Source organism: Lissotriton vulgaris, chromosome 11, assembly GCF_964263255.1.
Source record: "Lissotriton vulgaris chromosome 11, aLisVul1.2, whole genome shotgun sequence".
NCBI lineage: Eukaryota > Metazoa > Chordata > Amphibia > Caudata > Salamandridae > Lissotriton > Lissotriton vulgaris.
Window position 1 is genome coordinate 75,255,952 of NC_141699.1, and position 14,723 is coordinate 75,270,674.

Sequence of the window (14,723 nt, forward strand, 5' to 3'; positions counted from 1 at the left end):
AGCGTACTCGGACCCCCGGCAGCTGACGGCGGTGTTCACTGTCCGGTCTACTAGTGCCGTCTGTCTTCAACAGCGGGGAAGCACCCCTTCGCGGTCTGGTGGCTCGCACTGACCGCCGTCCAGAAAATGGCGGCTGTCCTTTACAATCCTCAGCTCCCCTCCGCGTGCGGCCGCCAGTCGTGCACTATACGGGTCCGGAGGCGGCGGCCAGGGTGGCCAGACGCCGCCACTCCACCTCCGATTGCAGGCAGTGTCCAGTCGGTCGGTGCGCTTACTGGGTCCCGGCAGCCATTCACGACGTGTGGGCACTTCCGGCGCAGGTCCCCCGGAGCGGCCTCACTTCCTGCCGGGCTAGTCGATCAGGGAAGGTCCCGGCTCGAACGGTCAGAGCAGGCCAGTCCGCAGCTCCGACGGAGTTTGGTCTCCAGACGTCGGATTTGGACGCCGCTTTTCGCCACTTGCACCGCCCGGTCCTGGGCTCTGGTTCCCCCCCTTTGGGGCTCGAAAAAAGTGTCGCATTATAAGCCGGATAGTCGGAGAGGCCGCCTCAACTGCGGAGCCTGTCCCTTATGCTGCCGCCATCATCGGCTGCTAGCCACGCCCCCCATGAAACGACATTTTAACACAGTTACTGCTTCCTGCTTCCACACACTTTGCATGCTTCTCAGAATCTTAAGATGGATACCAACCAACACCAGTAAGACTCTGGCTCATGTCCTCATCACTAGTGGCCTTGACTATGGCAATGCTGTTTACGCCGGCATCCCCATCCATTTCCTCAGAAGGCTCCAGGCTACTGAACACTGCAGCTAGACTCATCCTGGACCTCCCCAAACGGACCCACGTCACCCCCCACCTGAGACCTCCACATGCTCCCCATCCTAAAGAGATACCAGTTCAAGATCCTCATGCATTGCTACGGAGCCTTCCATGACCTAGGACCTTCCTACATCAACCATCGACTGAACTTCCACTAGCCCTCTAGACACCTGCGCTCCTTCATTCGCCCTGGCACACCCTCCCCGGCTTCAGTCAGTCGCATCGGTGGCCGCTCCTTCTCCTACATCGCAGCTGACACCTGGAACGACCTTCCCTTCCAGCTCTGTACAGCTCTGTCCCTGGCAAACTTAGAGACTCAAGATCTGGCTGTTTGACTTGGACACAGCACCCAGATAACCCTAGTGGTGACAGTGCTGCGTTCTACAAATGCTGTTTGAGTGCGTGATTGAAATTCGTTGTTACTGGGGTGGGGAGCCCACATGGATCAAATTCATGGCACATAGTCTCCAAATCAATCTCCTCAAGCGCCAGGCAGTCCACCATGCACTAAAGGCGTTTAACCCACCATTCAAGACAGTCCCTGCTTGTTCAGACAGACAATACTACCGCCATGTACTACCTCAAGCAGGTTGGTACGAGGTCCAGATCTTTATCCCACTAAGCCCAAGCAATTTGGAGATGGGTAATGGCCAGAAACCTGCGGTTCATCCTCATAGGTGTGCAAAATGTGCAGGCAAACGCCCTCAGCAGGGTTCTTCAAGAAAACCACGAATGAGTCCTTCACAACAATATCCTGCAAGACCTCTTCAGGCTTTGGGTCTCTCTGCACATCATCTTGTTCGCCACTGCAGAAAACAAGAAATACAAAGACTTCGCTTCAGGGTATTTTCAGCCATGGACTCTGGGCAATGCCCTATGGTTCAACTGGTCAGGCATATTTCTTTATTTCCTTCTCTATGATCCCGGCAGTCCTACGAGGACCACACTCACCCTGATAGCCTCAGAGTGGCCACATCAGTGGTGGTTTACAGACCTCCTTGACCGGTCACAGCCCCTTTTATTTCAAGTTGCCATGCCGACCAGACCTGCTAGCCAAGTTCGGAGGCCAGAGAGTTTACCCCAATCTCTCCTCATTGAATTTGGCAGCATGGCTCCTGAGCTAGTGCAGTATGGACAGTTGAACCTGCCTCAGTACTACATGGACCTTCTCACAGAGGCTAAGCTGCCATCGACCCGTTCAGCGTATTCCTTCAAGTGGAAGAGATTTTGCATTTGGTGTTCGTCTAAGAACGTAGACCCTATAATTTGCCAGCAAGATTTAATTCTTCCCTATCTTCTCCATTTGGCAAAATCTGGCTTGCAATTCAATTCTCTTCCATAAAGATTCACTTAGTGGCTCATACTGCCTACATAAAATGTCCTTCACAAACCTCTTTTTTTCAAAATCCCAGAAATCAACGATTTTTTTAGAAGGGCTAAATAAGGTTTTCCCTTCCATTAGGCTCCCTTCCCCTCCCTGGGAGCTTAACATAGTCCTTTCACATCTCAAACAGGCTCCTTTTGAACATATTCATAAGGTGTTCCTACAGCATCTCTTGAAAACCTGCTTTCCTCATAGCAATCACATCAGCTCATAAGGGTTAGCAAAACCCAGGTGTTATGTTCTTAAAAGTCTTACATTGTCTTCAGCTTTAGCAAGGTAGTTATGAGGATTCACCCTAAATTCCTCCCCAAGGTAGTTTCGGACTTTCATGTCAGACAATTTTATTGCCAACCTTCTTTCAGCACCCATCAACCCCGGTGAAAGAACTCTTCATTACTTGGATGTGAGGCGGGTCTAGTTTAATCTAGACAAGACGTGCAACATAAGTATATCAGTCCAATATTTTATCAATTATGGCCCGGTCCATACCGGTTTATCCACTTCCAAACAATCCAGCTCCAGATGGATTGTCTTTCATACTCTTATGACATCAGAAAGCCAAGAAGACCTTGTCATCTAGACCAAAGGGCCATGTTACTAGGGGCAAAGTAGCTACTGCTGCCTTGATGAAAAATGTCCAGATAGTAGATGTTAGACCTGTCTGACCTTTTGCGTAGTCCCTCCAATTTATTATTTATTTTGTCCCCTTTTTGCCCCTCATGCCTTTATTTATTTTTTTGTGTCCACTAGATTTTTCAAGGTGTTGGTCTGGGGGATAGGTGCTCTTTCGCCCTCCTAGTTTTTCACCTCAGGCCTAGAGGCCTTTCCTGACAGGAATTTCCTTGGAGTCACAAAATGGTGGCTACCAACTGTCACAACTGACACACCTGGAAACTGTCCTATAAGATAGAATAGGGCATTCCAGAACCTTCTGGACCTCTGAGGGTCAGCCTATAAAAGGCGGAATGCTGGTCAGCCATTTTGTCTTGCCAGTGAGGAACAGCTAGAGTGAAGGCTGAGGTCTGGTAGGGGTAGGGTCCTTAAGGGTGGACTGCTCTACAAGGGTTGCCCTCTGTCTGGGTTCACCACCCCCCCCATTCCTGTTCTCCTAGCCGACTTAGTTTTGTCCTGCTGACCCTGGTCAGAGAGGTGCCCAAGTTAGGTGAAGGGGTTAATCCCAGTGGTCTGTGGAACTGAGGAGATCCCTGCTGTGGGAACCAAACAAGGAGTTCGCCTGTGCACCTATACCTGTCCAGTATGGAGGGTTAGTGGATTACTGCTGTAACTGGAGATCTGAGGGCTCCAACGTGAAGGATTCCACCTCTTACCCCCCCCCCTCTCTATGGTGAGAAGCAGGCTCCTGCCCTGTGTGACACTGAGACCCTCTTACCGGTGCCTGGTCCTGCAGAGCGTGAACAAACCTCCCACTCGTGAGGAAGAGGAGTGAGGTGTTAGGATCTATTGGGCCTGAGCAGTTTTCTCTGTCTCTGCTGTGAGCGGGACCCCTGGGGCGCCAATCGCGCTTCCGTGTCAGCGCCGCTGAAAGACAGAGAGAAGGGGGCAAGTTGTTTGGTACCCGGCGCCACTGCGCATATTCCAGGCTGAGCTGGGTAGTCGTCACAGGAGGGGCCTAGGACCGAGCATGCCCGCTGCGGAGCCACTATCCCGCGTCAGGCAGACGGAGCAGACTCTGTGGCCGGACCGCTTACTCCCCGCGCATGCGCGAATGCGCCATCGAGGAGGAACCGCCGTCAGCCACTGGTGAGGAGATCCAGGGGGAGCGGCTCCATCGAGCGGCTGGCTTCCCGCCTAAGCGCTGAGAGGCGATCCGGGGGGAGCGGATCCGTTGAGCGGCGGGCTCCCCGCCTAAGCGCCGAGATCTACACCCAGAAGGGCCTCCGCTCCTCTGTGAGGAGAGGGAGCGGGGAGGCCCGGTTTTCGTAAGAGAGCGCCCCTTAAGCGAAGGGGTGTGACAGATGATCACGCTCTTAAGTGCACACCTTCAAGTAAGCTGGGAAGCCTAAGGGGTGGCGAAGGAGAGCTGGCTATGCTCAAAATCGACTGACTTCTTTAACACGAAGTGGTGCAGCCTCGGTTGATTCCTGTCTATGACAAGGGGTAGAGGGACTGTTAGTTAACCTTACCTTGTTAAGCCAACAGGTTAAATAATCCGATTGTACTCTAGAGGGGTGAAAGGTAACAGATGCCTAAACCAGTCAATTGGTATATTCTTTCCTAGCTTCTGGAGCATGAAACTTGAGACAGCTTGTCCTTAGAAAGGGTTAAATAGAGTACAGTAAATGTTCACCTGAACTGTTGGAATATGTAGATGTTTACCTGCTATATGTGATTAAGTGATGAGGTTAAAGGTGCTGGAATGTATTAAACTGCAACTTCTGAAGACAAGAGAGCAAAGAATATCTTTATAAACAAGTTCGTATTTTTACATAAACACTGGTGTAGTGTCATTTTTGAGTGATATTGCATTGGATTACTGCGGGGTGGTTTGCAACCTTTACATATGTGCCTCTTTTGATATTGCCTTAACCTAGGCCAGGCTACCTTAGGTGACCTGACATATTTAGGTTCCAACAGTAGAGATCTATAAAGTGGCTACATTGAGATCTGTACATACATTCACCAAGCACTATTGCTTGCATTTGAATGCTTGGATCAGATGCTCAAGTAGCACAAGCTTCCCTCAGAAATGGATTTGCTTAATTTGAGCCTATCCTGATTCCTCAGTTTTTTACCGCCCTTGGTGGGGATAGGCTTGCTATTCTATTCAAATGCTTATGACGGTAAAGGTGATCCCCTCCGTGAGGAGGAATCGTTTCTTACCTGAAACTCCAGTTCTCTCGTCGGCGAATCTCCATTTATATCATAAGCGACCCACCTGCTCCCCGTGGCCAAAACAGAAAATTATTGGAATTGCCTATCACCAACACATTCCTTCAAAAAGAACTGAGGCAACTCGAACCTGGTAGGAATGGTGGTATACTGGTGGTCTGAGTCCTTAAAGGGACAGACGTTGGTTTAAACTGCATAATAGCAGCTTGTAGGGCTACACTGTCCTGCTATCCTTCATCTTCTATCTTTCCAAAAAGGGGGTTTAAAAGATTTGAGCTTTTATAAAATATTCACTTAAATATACATATGCAGGCGTGTTTGAACCCTTTAGTAAGTACAGTCTAAAGTATTTCTTCACTGTAGCCTGTATTTATAGGTTGCATAATGTATTTAAGTGTTTCTACAGACCTTCCTGAAGAAAGGCAAACATCTACACTTAAGCCTCCCTGATGGAAGATCGATTGCTTACAGACTTCATACAACACAATGCCACCTCACTCACTTATCGTAAGTTAATAAACAACTTACCAGATCCCACAAGCAAACTACGTGAAAAATGGGTAGACGGACTGGGAGACATGGATGACACAGACTGGAATGCGGCACTGGCATCCCCAAAAGAAGCAGGCATCTCAGCTAGGTTCCGACTTGTGCAACTTAAGATACTGCACCGTATATACTACACCAGGACCACCTTGCACAAGCTCCACAGGGCGCCCCATCCCTACTGTCTTCGAGGGTGTGGGGAGGAAGGAACTTTTCTACATACAATTTGGGACTGCCCGAATATATGTGAATACTGGAGGCAGGTAATGCGCACCATCTCACAAACACTAGAGACCTCGCTTCCACCCGACCCCCGCAAATGTCTGCTGAATGTATGGGACCCAAATGATCTAATGCGGCAGGGGCAACCTTGGGCCACGATAGGCATAATGACTGCTAAGAGATATAGCACAGAAATGGGGGCAGCGGATTCGCCTACCTTGGCGCAATGGTGTAGGAACATGGACGTACTGATGCTGACAGAAAGCAATGTATAAGGTGAGGGCAACTCCACGTAAGTGGAATAAGATATGGTTTCCTTGGAATGGGTACCGGGGGGATTTGTATGACCCGCTGCCTGAAGACGGCATTGCCAGATGACGGAGGGGAGACAGACAAACAGTCTCGCTGATAAGGGAAAGTAGTAGTAGCGACACCTAACAGGACTGAAGACGACCTGCTAGAATGCCCCGGCACAGCACACATGGGATTCATCACAAAAATGTAATCACATTATCATTATAAATGCACTAAAATCCGTCAGCACTGCCAAGGTTTCTGTTTTGTACCACTTAAGATATTCATTTTAAAGTGTTTTATTAGATATTTCTATATAGAAATGTAAGACAACAATTCACCTTGAGAATACAACGATTAAGCATTTGCTCCATGTCTCATACATCACGCCGCGGGACCTGACGTTGTCGGCTAAAGGGCTGTGTAAATCCAACAGAAAAGAGTACTACTTGAAACAGCGCAGCCGGCCCCCGGGTTCTAGGCTCATTGCGGTGTAATAGCAATAATGTTCAATAAAGGTCTTACAACAAAAAAAAACATCTACACTTAAGAAGATATTCTATGGAAAAGTGCTACAGGATTCCCGCATGTGGGCGGATAAATTCAAACGCTTATGACTTAAATGGAGATTCCCTTACAAGAGAATGCAAATGCTACTTACCAGTATGCATCTGTTCTTGGCATGTAGGGCTGCTGACATTCATATCTGTGCATAGTCCGCCACCTAGTGTTGGGTCCGGATGATTGCACATTGTTGTCCTGGAAGAGTCTTCGAAGTATCACGAGATAGGTGGCTCCTCCCCTGGACTACAGTGCGCATGGGCATCGCCTCCATCCCCAGATTGTTTTTAGCCATTGGCAGAGATGGAGTGAAGAAAGTGAGTGATGACCATGCTATGAGCATATGTGTAAATGAATAAATACTGCAGCTGCTACAGGCGCCGGGGAGGAGGGTGAGCGATATGAATGTCAGCAGCCCTACATGCCAAGAACAGATGCATACTGGTAAGTAGCATTTGAGGTTCGAGGCATGTGGGCTGCTGAATTCATATCTGTGCATAGAATACATAGCTGTCCCTCCATTAGCGGCGGCCGCCCGTGCCAGCTGCAGCAGTTTGAAAAAGCGTTTTTAGAACAGCCTGACCAACAGCTGCCTGCTGTTTGGAATGCACGTCTACACAGTAGTGCTTAGTGAAAGTATGTGTGGTAGACCATGTGGCTGCTCTACAGATGTCTTCTAAGGGAATGTTACCTAGGAAGGCCATAGAGGCCCCCAACTTCCTAGTGGAGTGGGCCCTTGGTGGGATAGTGAGAGTGCGCTTAGCTTTAGCATAACAGATCTGAATGCACTTTACTATCCATCTAGCAATCCCCGCTTTGGAGATTGCATTTCCCTTGTGTTGTGTGGCAAAAGCAACAAAGAGTTGTTTGGTTTTGCGGAAATCTTTTGTCCTGTCCACATAGTACATCAAGGCCCTTTTCACATCAAGAGTGTGGAGCATACGCTCCGCCAGCGTCTCTGGGTTTTGGAAAAACACCGGCAATTCAATTGTTTGGTTCATGTGGAACTGTGAGACCACTTTGGGTAAGAATTTAGGGTTAGTGCGGAGCACCACCCTGTTAGCATGTACTTGGAAGAAAGGTTCTTGGATGGTGAGCGCCTGCAGCTCGCTTACCCTCCGTAGCGATGTAATTGCTACTAAGAACGCAACCTTCCAAGTCAAAAACTGGAGTTCACAAGAGTGCAGTGGCTCAAAGGGAGGACCCATCAGCCTTGTAAGAACCACATTGAGGTTCCATTCTGGAGCTGGTGGAGTCCTTGGTGGAATGACCCTTTTGAGTCCTTCCAGAAAAGCCTTGATAGCAGGGACCTTAAAGAGAGACAGGTGCTGCCTATTCTGGAGGTATGCTGCCATAGCAGACAGGTGAATGCGGATGGAAGAGTACGCTAGATTACATCGATACAGGTGAAAGAGGTAACATATGATGTTCTGAATGGAAGCATCTAGCGGGTCAATGCTGTGGTCCGCACAGTAGATGACAAACCTCTTCCATTTAGCCGCATAACAAGCTCTAGTAGTGGGCTTCCTTGCCTCCCGAATGATGTCCATGCAATCGGGAGGAAGATTGAGGTAGCCAAACTCTAGGACTTCAGGAGCCAGATCGCCAGGTTGAGCTGTTGCGGATCTGGGTGCTGAATGTCGCCATGGCTCTGCGTCAGAAGGCTGGGAGTGAGATGAAGCCTTTGATGCGGTACCACGGAGAGTTCCAGAAACGTGGTGTACCATGGTTGGCGAGCCCACGTTGGAGCAACCAGGATGAGCGTCATCGAGTGTTGCCTGAGCTTGCGTGCCACCAGCGGTATCAGAGGTGCTGGGGGAAAAGCGTACGCAAATCTGCCTGACCAGTTCATCCACATCGCATTGCCCTGTGATTGGGGGTGTGGGAACCTGGCGGCGAAGCTTTGGCATTTTGCGTTCTCCCTTGTGGCGAACAGGTCGATCTCTGGATGACCCCACTTTTGGAAGTACGGTTGGAGTACTGATGGATGTATCTCCCACTCGTGCATCTGATGGCTGTGTCTGCTGAGCAGATCCGCCATTTGATTGTCCTTGCCCGGGAGATGCTCTGCCATGAGGAAGATGTTCCTCTGAATGGCCCACTTCCACATGCTCTGAGCCAGATGAGACAGCTGTGGAGAGTGTGTACCTCCCTGCTTCTGGATGTAGTACATTGCCGTCATGTTGTCCGTCCGGATCAACACGACCTTGTTGCACAGATGTACTTTGAACGCCTTTAAGGCCATGAAGATTGCCATCAGTTCCAACACATTGATGTGCATCTTCCTTTGCTGAAGTGTCCATAGTCCCTGCACAGTGTAGTGGAGTACATGCGCTCCCCATCCCTGGAGAGAGGCGTCCGTCGTCGGGATGATCTGTGGGACAGGCTCTTGGAATGGTCGGCCCTTGCAAAGGTTTTGTGGATTCCACCAATGCAGAGAGTTGTACGCCCGACCGCTCACCAACACTAGGTCTGTCAGTTGCCCATGAGCCTGAGTCCACTGACGTGCCAGGCACTCCTGAAGCGGACGCATATGTAGTCTCGCGTGCGGGACAATGGAGATGCAGGAGGCCATCATGCCTATCAACTGCATGAACACCCTCGCTGGAAGCGAGTGTTGGGGTCTGAATCGTAGGATCAGCGCCTGGATACTGGCGATTCTCACTGAATTCGGCTGCGCGGTGGCTGCCAGAGTGTCGATCGTCGCGCCCAGATACTGTCGCACGTGGGCGGGCTGGAGATGGGACTTCGGGTAGTTCAGAGAGAATCCCAGATCGTGCAGGAGGTGAATGGTGCGTGACACGTGGTCTACGCACTGCTGTTCCGTCTTTGCCTGAATAAGCCAGTCGTCTAGGTATGGAAAGACATGGACGTGCTGGCGACGGAGATGCGCCGCCACAGTCGCTAGGCACTTTGTAAATACTCTCGGTGCCGTGGTGACCCCGAACGGCAGGACTCTGAACTGGTAATGCTGGTCTAAGATCTTGAATCTGAGATACTTTCTGTGGGAAGGATGCAGGGGAATATGAAAATAGGCATCCTTCAGATCCAGCGTTGCTAGGAAGTCCCCCTGTTGAAGCAGGGGAAGCACCTGCTGCAATGTGAGCATATGGAAGTGCTCCGAGTTGATGTACCAGTTCAGGGGCCTGAGGTCCAGGATCGGTCTGAGTGATCCGTCCTTTTTGGGGATCAGAAAATACAGGGAGTAAACCCCCGTTCCCCGTTCTTGCAATGGAACGAGCTCTATTGCCCCTTTTTGCAGCATGACCAGAACTTCTTGCTGCAACAAGGTCAAGTGCTCGTCGGACATAGCACGGCTTCTTGGCGGTATGTCCGGTGGAATGGATGTAAGTTCTAGACAGTACCCGTACTGGATAAGAGACCTCACCCACCTGTCCGTGGTGATGGACCTCCACGCCGGCAGGAACTGCTGGAGTCTCCCCCCGACAGGTGTCGTGTGATCGGGGGGAAGTGACAAGGCGTCACTGCTTGTTGGTGGTGGTGGACCTGGATGCATTGTTTCCACGTCCCCTGCCTTTGATATTGTTGCCTCTGTAGCCACCCCTGCCCTTGTTGTTGTTATACGAGGACTGGGTGTTACCCATAACATAACATAACATGTGTATTTGTAAAGCGCACGTTCACCCAGCGGTTTCTTGGCGCTGAATAACAGATGTTTATTGTTACCCAACTCAATGGTACTCATTTTATCGACCTCAGATGGATGAAAGGCTGAGTGGACCCGCCGGGATTTGAACCTGTGACCATGAGGTCGAACACAGGCCCCTGCAGTGGACGCATTAGTCCACTGAGCCACCAGACCCGGCAGACCCTTGTAGTATTGTGTGGATTGGGATGCCTGTCCCCTCGAGGTGCCTCTTGAATTGGAGCGGCGAAAGGAACTACCCCGAAACTGCTGACTTTGTAAAGCCCCCATAGATTTGGCAGTTTCAGTATCTTTTTTCATCTTTTCTAGGGAGGCATCCACCTCAGGGCCGAACAGATGGTCAGGGTTCACTGTTTGACCCAATATTGTGGTTTGTATGTCGGGTTTGAACCCCGAAATTCGAAGCCAGGCATGACGTCTAAGTATCACACTTGTATTTATAGCCCTGGAGGCAGTGTCTGCCACATCTAGGGCACATTTGATGGATGCATTTGTAATGAGTTTACCCTCCTGAATGAGCATCTCCCCCGCCTCCTTATATTGGTCAGGCAAGTGTTGTAGGATGGCCTCTAATGTGTCATAATGGGCCCTATCATAACGTGCAAGCAGGGCTTGAGTGTTAGAGATCCTCCAGATGTTCGCTGCCTGTGCAGCAATGCGTTTGCCTGATGCCTCAAAGATCTTGGACTCTTTGTCCGGGGGAGGAGCGTCACCAGTAGTCTGCGAATTCGCCCTTTTTCGAGCGTTGGAAACCACCAGGGAGTCCAATGGCAAGTGTCCCTTAATGTACGTGGGATCCGTGGGCGCCGCTTTATATTTCCTGTCGATGCGAGGATTGACCACCCGCGCCCGGGTGGGCTCCTTGAATACCTCTTGTGCATGCTTCAGCACCCCTTTCAGCATCGGTAGTGTCTTGACTTGTTTTTCGGCTACCGAGAAGGTGTCGACCAAGAAGTCTGCATCCACGGGGTCTGAGTGCAGTTCGACGTCATGGTTCGCTGCAGCTCTCTCTATTAATGCATTGAATGCCGCCGAGTCCTCTGTCGGGGACGTCTTTGCGGCGAAAAGTTGAGTGTCCTGCCCCGACTGCGGGTCGTCTGTGTCGCCTCCTGCTGTCCAGGGCACCTGCTCCTCCTCCGGATCCGAGTACGCAGGATAGTTGTACTCGGCCTCTTCCTCGTCCACATCAGGCACAGGGGAATGGGCCGGCGAGTGTTCCAGGGCTTGTGGAGACAGAGGTTCCATCAGAGCCGAAGAGTCCGCAGAGTACCTTTTGTTCTTGAGTGGAATCCTAAAAGGTTCCAAGGCCGGCTCCGACGTAATCTTTCGTTTGAGGAGCGACAATTTTCCGGTGTTGGCGTCGATGATCACCTCACGACGTTCCTCCACCGCAAGCGGCTGGAGCCGAAGCTTCGACACCACCAAGGCAGCCTTCGGCGTCAATACTTCCTGAGAGTGTCCGCTCTGCTTAGGCGCGAAGGCCTTCGGCGCCGACTTGGGAGGAAGGGTAAAACGAATGGGCGTTTGTTCCTTGGCAGGCTTCGGCGTGGGCCTAGGCACTACAGTGTCCTGGCTGGGAACCACAGTGGACTGTTGGATCCGCTTTAAGGATTCTCCCACCTTCTTTGTAAGGGATGCCGAGGGCTGAACTGTCTCGAGCGACTCTTCGTCTCCGAGAGCCCAGTCGCCGGTAGGCCTCTTCTTCGGTGCCGACGCCCCATGGCCTGGCGCACCGTCGGCGTGACGCTTCTTCGAAGCCGTCTTCGGGTCCGCGACCCCTTTCGGTGCCGACGCAGCCGCGTCGGATGCCTTCACCTTCGGCGCCGACCCAGAGGGCTTCGGGTCGGCCATTTTGGCGCGGCTCTTCTGGTCGGCCATTTTAGCGTGGCTCTTCAAGTCGGTCATTTTGGGTTTCGTGGAAGTTGACGCCTCCAGAACCTTCTTCACCAAAGCCACTTTCGGTTTCGGTTTCGCATCCGAGGGTGCGAGACCAGTTGGCTTCACTTTCGGTTTCTTCTTAGAAATGTCCGTGACCGGGCCCGGAGGCGGGGACGTAGGACTCATAGTTAGATCTTGGGTAAGGCCCGAAGGCGATCCCTCGACCTGGGCCGTATGATGGGGAGTAACCCCAGAGTCTGGTTGGGGATGCTCTTCCTCCGAGCTATCACCCATCGTGGCACAAGCCAGATCGTCGTCCCCTACCTCGTCGGAGGCTTCGTCGCAGGCCTCGTCATCCGCGTCGTAGGTCTCTTCCTCGGACGCGGGGCCAGGGTCCGACCCTTGTACGTCGTCTTCTCCCTCGACCGATTCCTGGAAGATGTCATCGGGTGGGGGTGCCGAAGCCGACAATTGAGCCTGGAGCCGATTAGCCCGGCGAATCTTTAAAGTCTTCTTACTTCTAAATTTCGAACACGCCATGCAGGTGTCTTCACGGTGATCCGGTGACAAGCATGTATTGCACACGGGGTGCACGTCGAGGTGCGAATATTTAGAATGACACAGCGGACACTTCTTGAATGGAGTCCGCTCCATAGCAAAGGGTGTAGTGTAGGCCCGTCCGCGTCGAAAGCACGTGGAAGGGCAGCAAGAGATAGGAGCTGAGAGTCAGTAAGAAACCCGAACGCAACTATACCGACGCCCAGCCTAAAGACCTTTTGGTCTCAAGTAAAAAGTAGAACAACTATCGGTTCCGACAGAGGGAACCGAAACACATCCGAACCCAATGGCGGAAAAAAACAATCTGGGGATGGAGGCGATGCCCATGCGCACTGTAGTCCAGGGGAGGAGCCACCTATCTCGTGATACTTCGAAGACTCTTCCAGGACAACAATGTGCAATCATCCGGACCCAACACTAGGTGGCGGACTATGCACAGATATGAATTCAGCAGCCCACATGCCTCGAACCTAGAGGTACTCAGGATTACTAGTTCGACTGGGAATTCGCCAAAGCTTATGGAGGGGAATTGTATCATTGTGAACTTTGCCAATTCCTTCAGTGTGGGCGCTATCCTAAGGAATGTCATTCCCACGCCAGCCACCCCTTGCACAATTTCTGTTCTGTCTTTGGGGACTTCTTCACATCCATTGTCGTTAGTTGCCCCTCATTTGCCCTGTGCGCAGTTCTCTGCCTTGCCTCTGCATAAGTGCTTTGAAGCACAGACCGGGGTAAATGCCATTGATGATTGGTTACAATTGAATCTACTCCATCCATTGTTCCCCGATCTTGGGGCCATTGGAGCTTGAATATTACGGGCGCACAGGGTAAACTGGCAGACCTTAATCTGATAACTTTCTTTTCAAATTCCAACATCCACTTATAGGAGGCCTGGGACATCACTGGCGACTTTTTCCTAGAAGGTTACGTATCCTTTAATGTTAACGCTTCTGTGTCTCAAAGTGGGGGAGCGAGCGGGGGTCTAGCCATTTTGTAAAATAAAATTTGGCACCCATCCCTTATGCCTCTCCGCTCTTTTTTTTTTTTTGAGTTTTTTTTGCCTTTCAATCCTCTACCATCAATCCTGTGTGTGAACATCTATACCCCATCCACAGGAAGGAGAAACAGACATTTTCGGAGGTGACCTCCCTCTTTGATTCTTTTCTTTCCCATTCGAGCCGGTCTGTTGCCCTAGTCTCATCAGGTGACTTTATTCTGCACCCCTACAAGCAGTGCCACCTGCATACCACACAGATGGACCCGGGGAGCTTCAGGCCCACATGAAGCACACTGCCCAGGGGATATATTAAGCAATCTGATTTCACAATTTAACCTTGTTAACCTTCTCTCCAAACATACCTTGGTTCTACCAACAGTTATACCCACCTTTGTAGGCCATGGTGCTGACTCTATTATTGAATACATTTTTGTTTCAAGGGTGCTCTTTCCCTCCCTGCTGAGCTTCACACCAGTCTAGATCCCTTATAGGGACCCTTAACCTCTTTTGTACACTTTTCAGTGCAGAGGGACAAAGTCTGGACTGAGACCTCTATCTAGCCCACACCAATCCCAAGGATCAGGGGCGCAGGATTAAATGGGAAGGCATCATTCCTGAGGAACTCCACTCTCATATGGTCCACTCTTGTCAGGCAGACTTCGATACGTGCCTGCCAGACGCCCCTACTGACTCCTAGTTCCACTCAGCGTTTGACCGTATTAGCGCATACATTAATAATGCCCTGACCAAACTGTGTCCAGGGTTTCCACCAAATTGTGCAGATTGTTTTATATCCCTCGCGTTTGGTCCAAAATAGAATTAACTGCAACTTTAAAATGTTTACCAACTTGTCCAATCAGCGTTATAGCTGATTGAACTAAATCAGTCCTCATATATGTTAATGGGTTAACAACCATGTGGTTGCTGTAGTGCACATCTGCTTTGTG

General features: G+C 50.8%; 1 protein-coding gene across 1 annotated transcript in view; it reads left to right on the forward strand.

The window, feature by feature from the left end:
- The window catches only part of MAPK1 (mitogen-activated protein kinase 1), a 352,914-nt gene that overhangs the window by 196,791 nt on the left and 141,400 nt on the right, over nucleotides 1-14,723 (forward strand). The window lies entirely within an intron of this gene.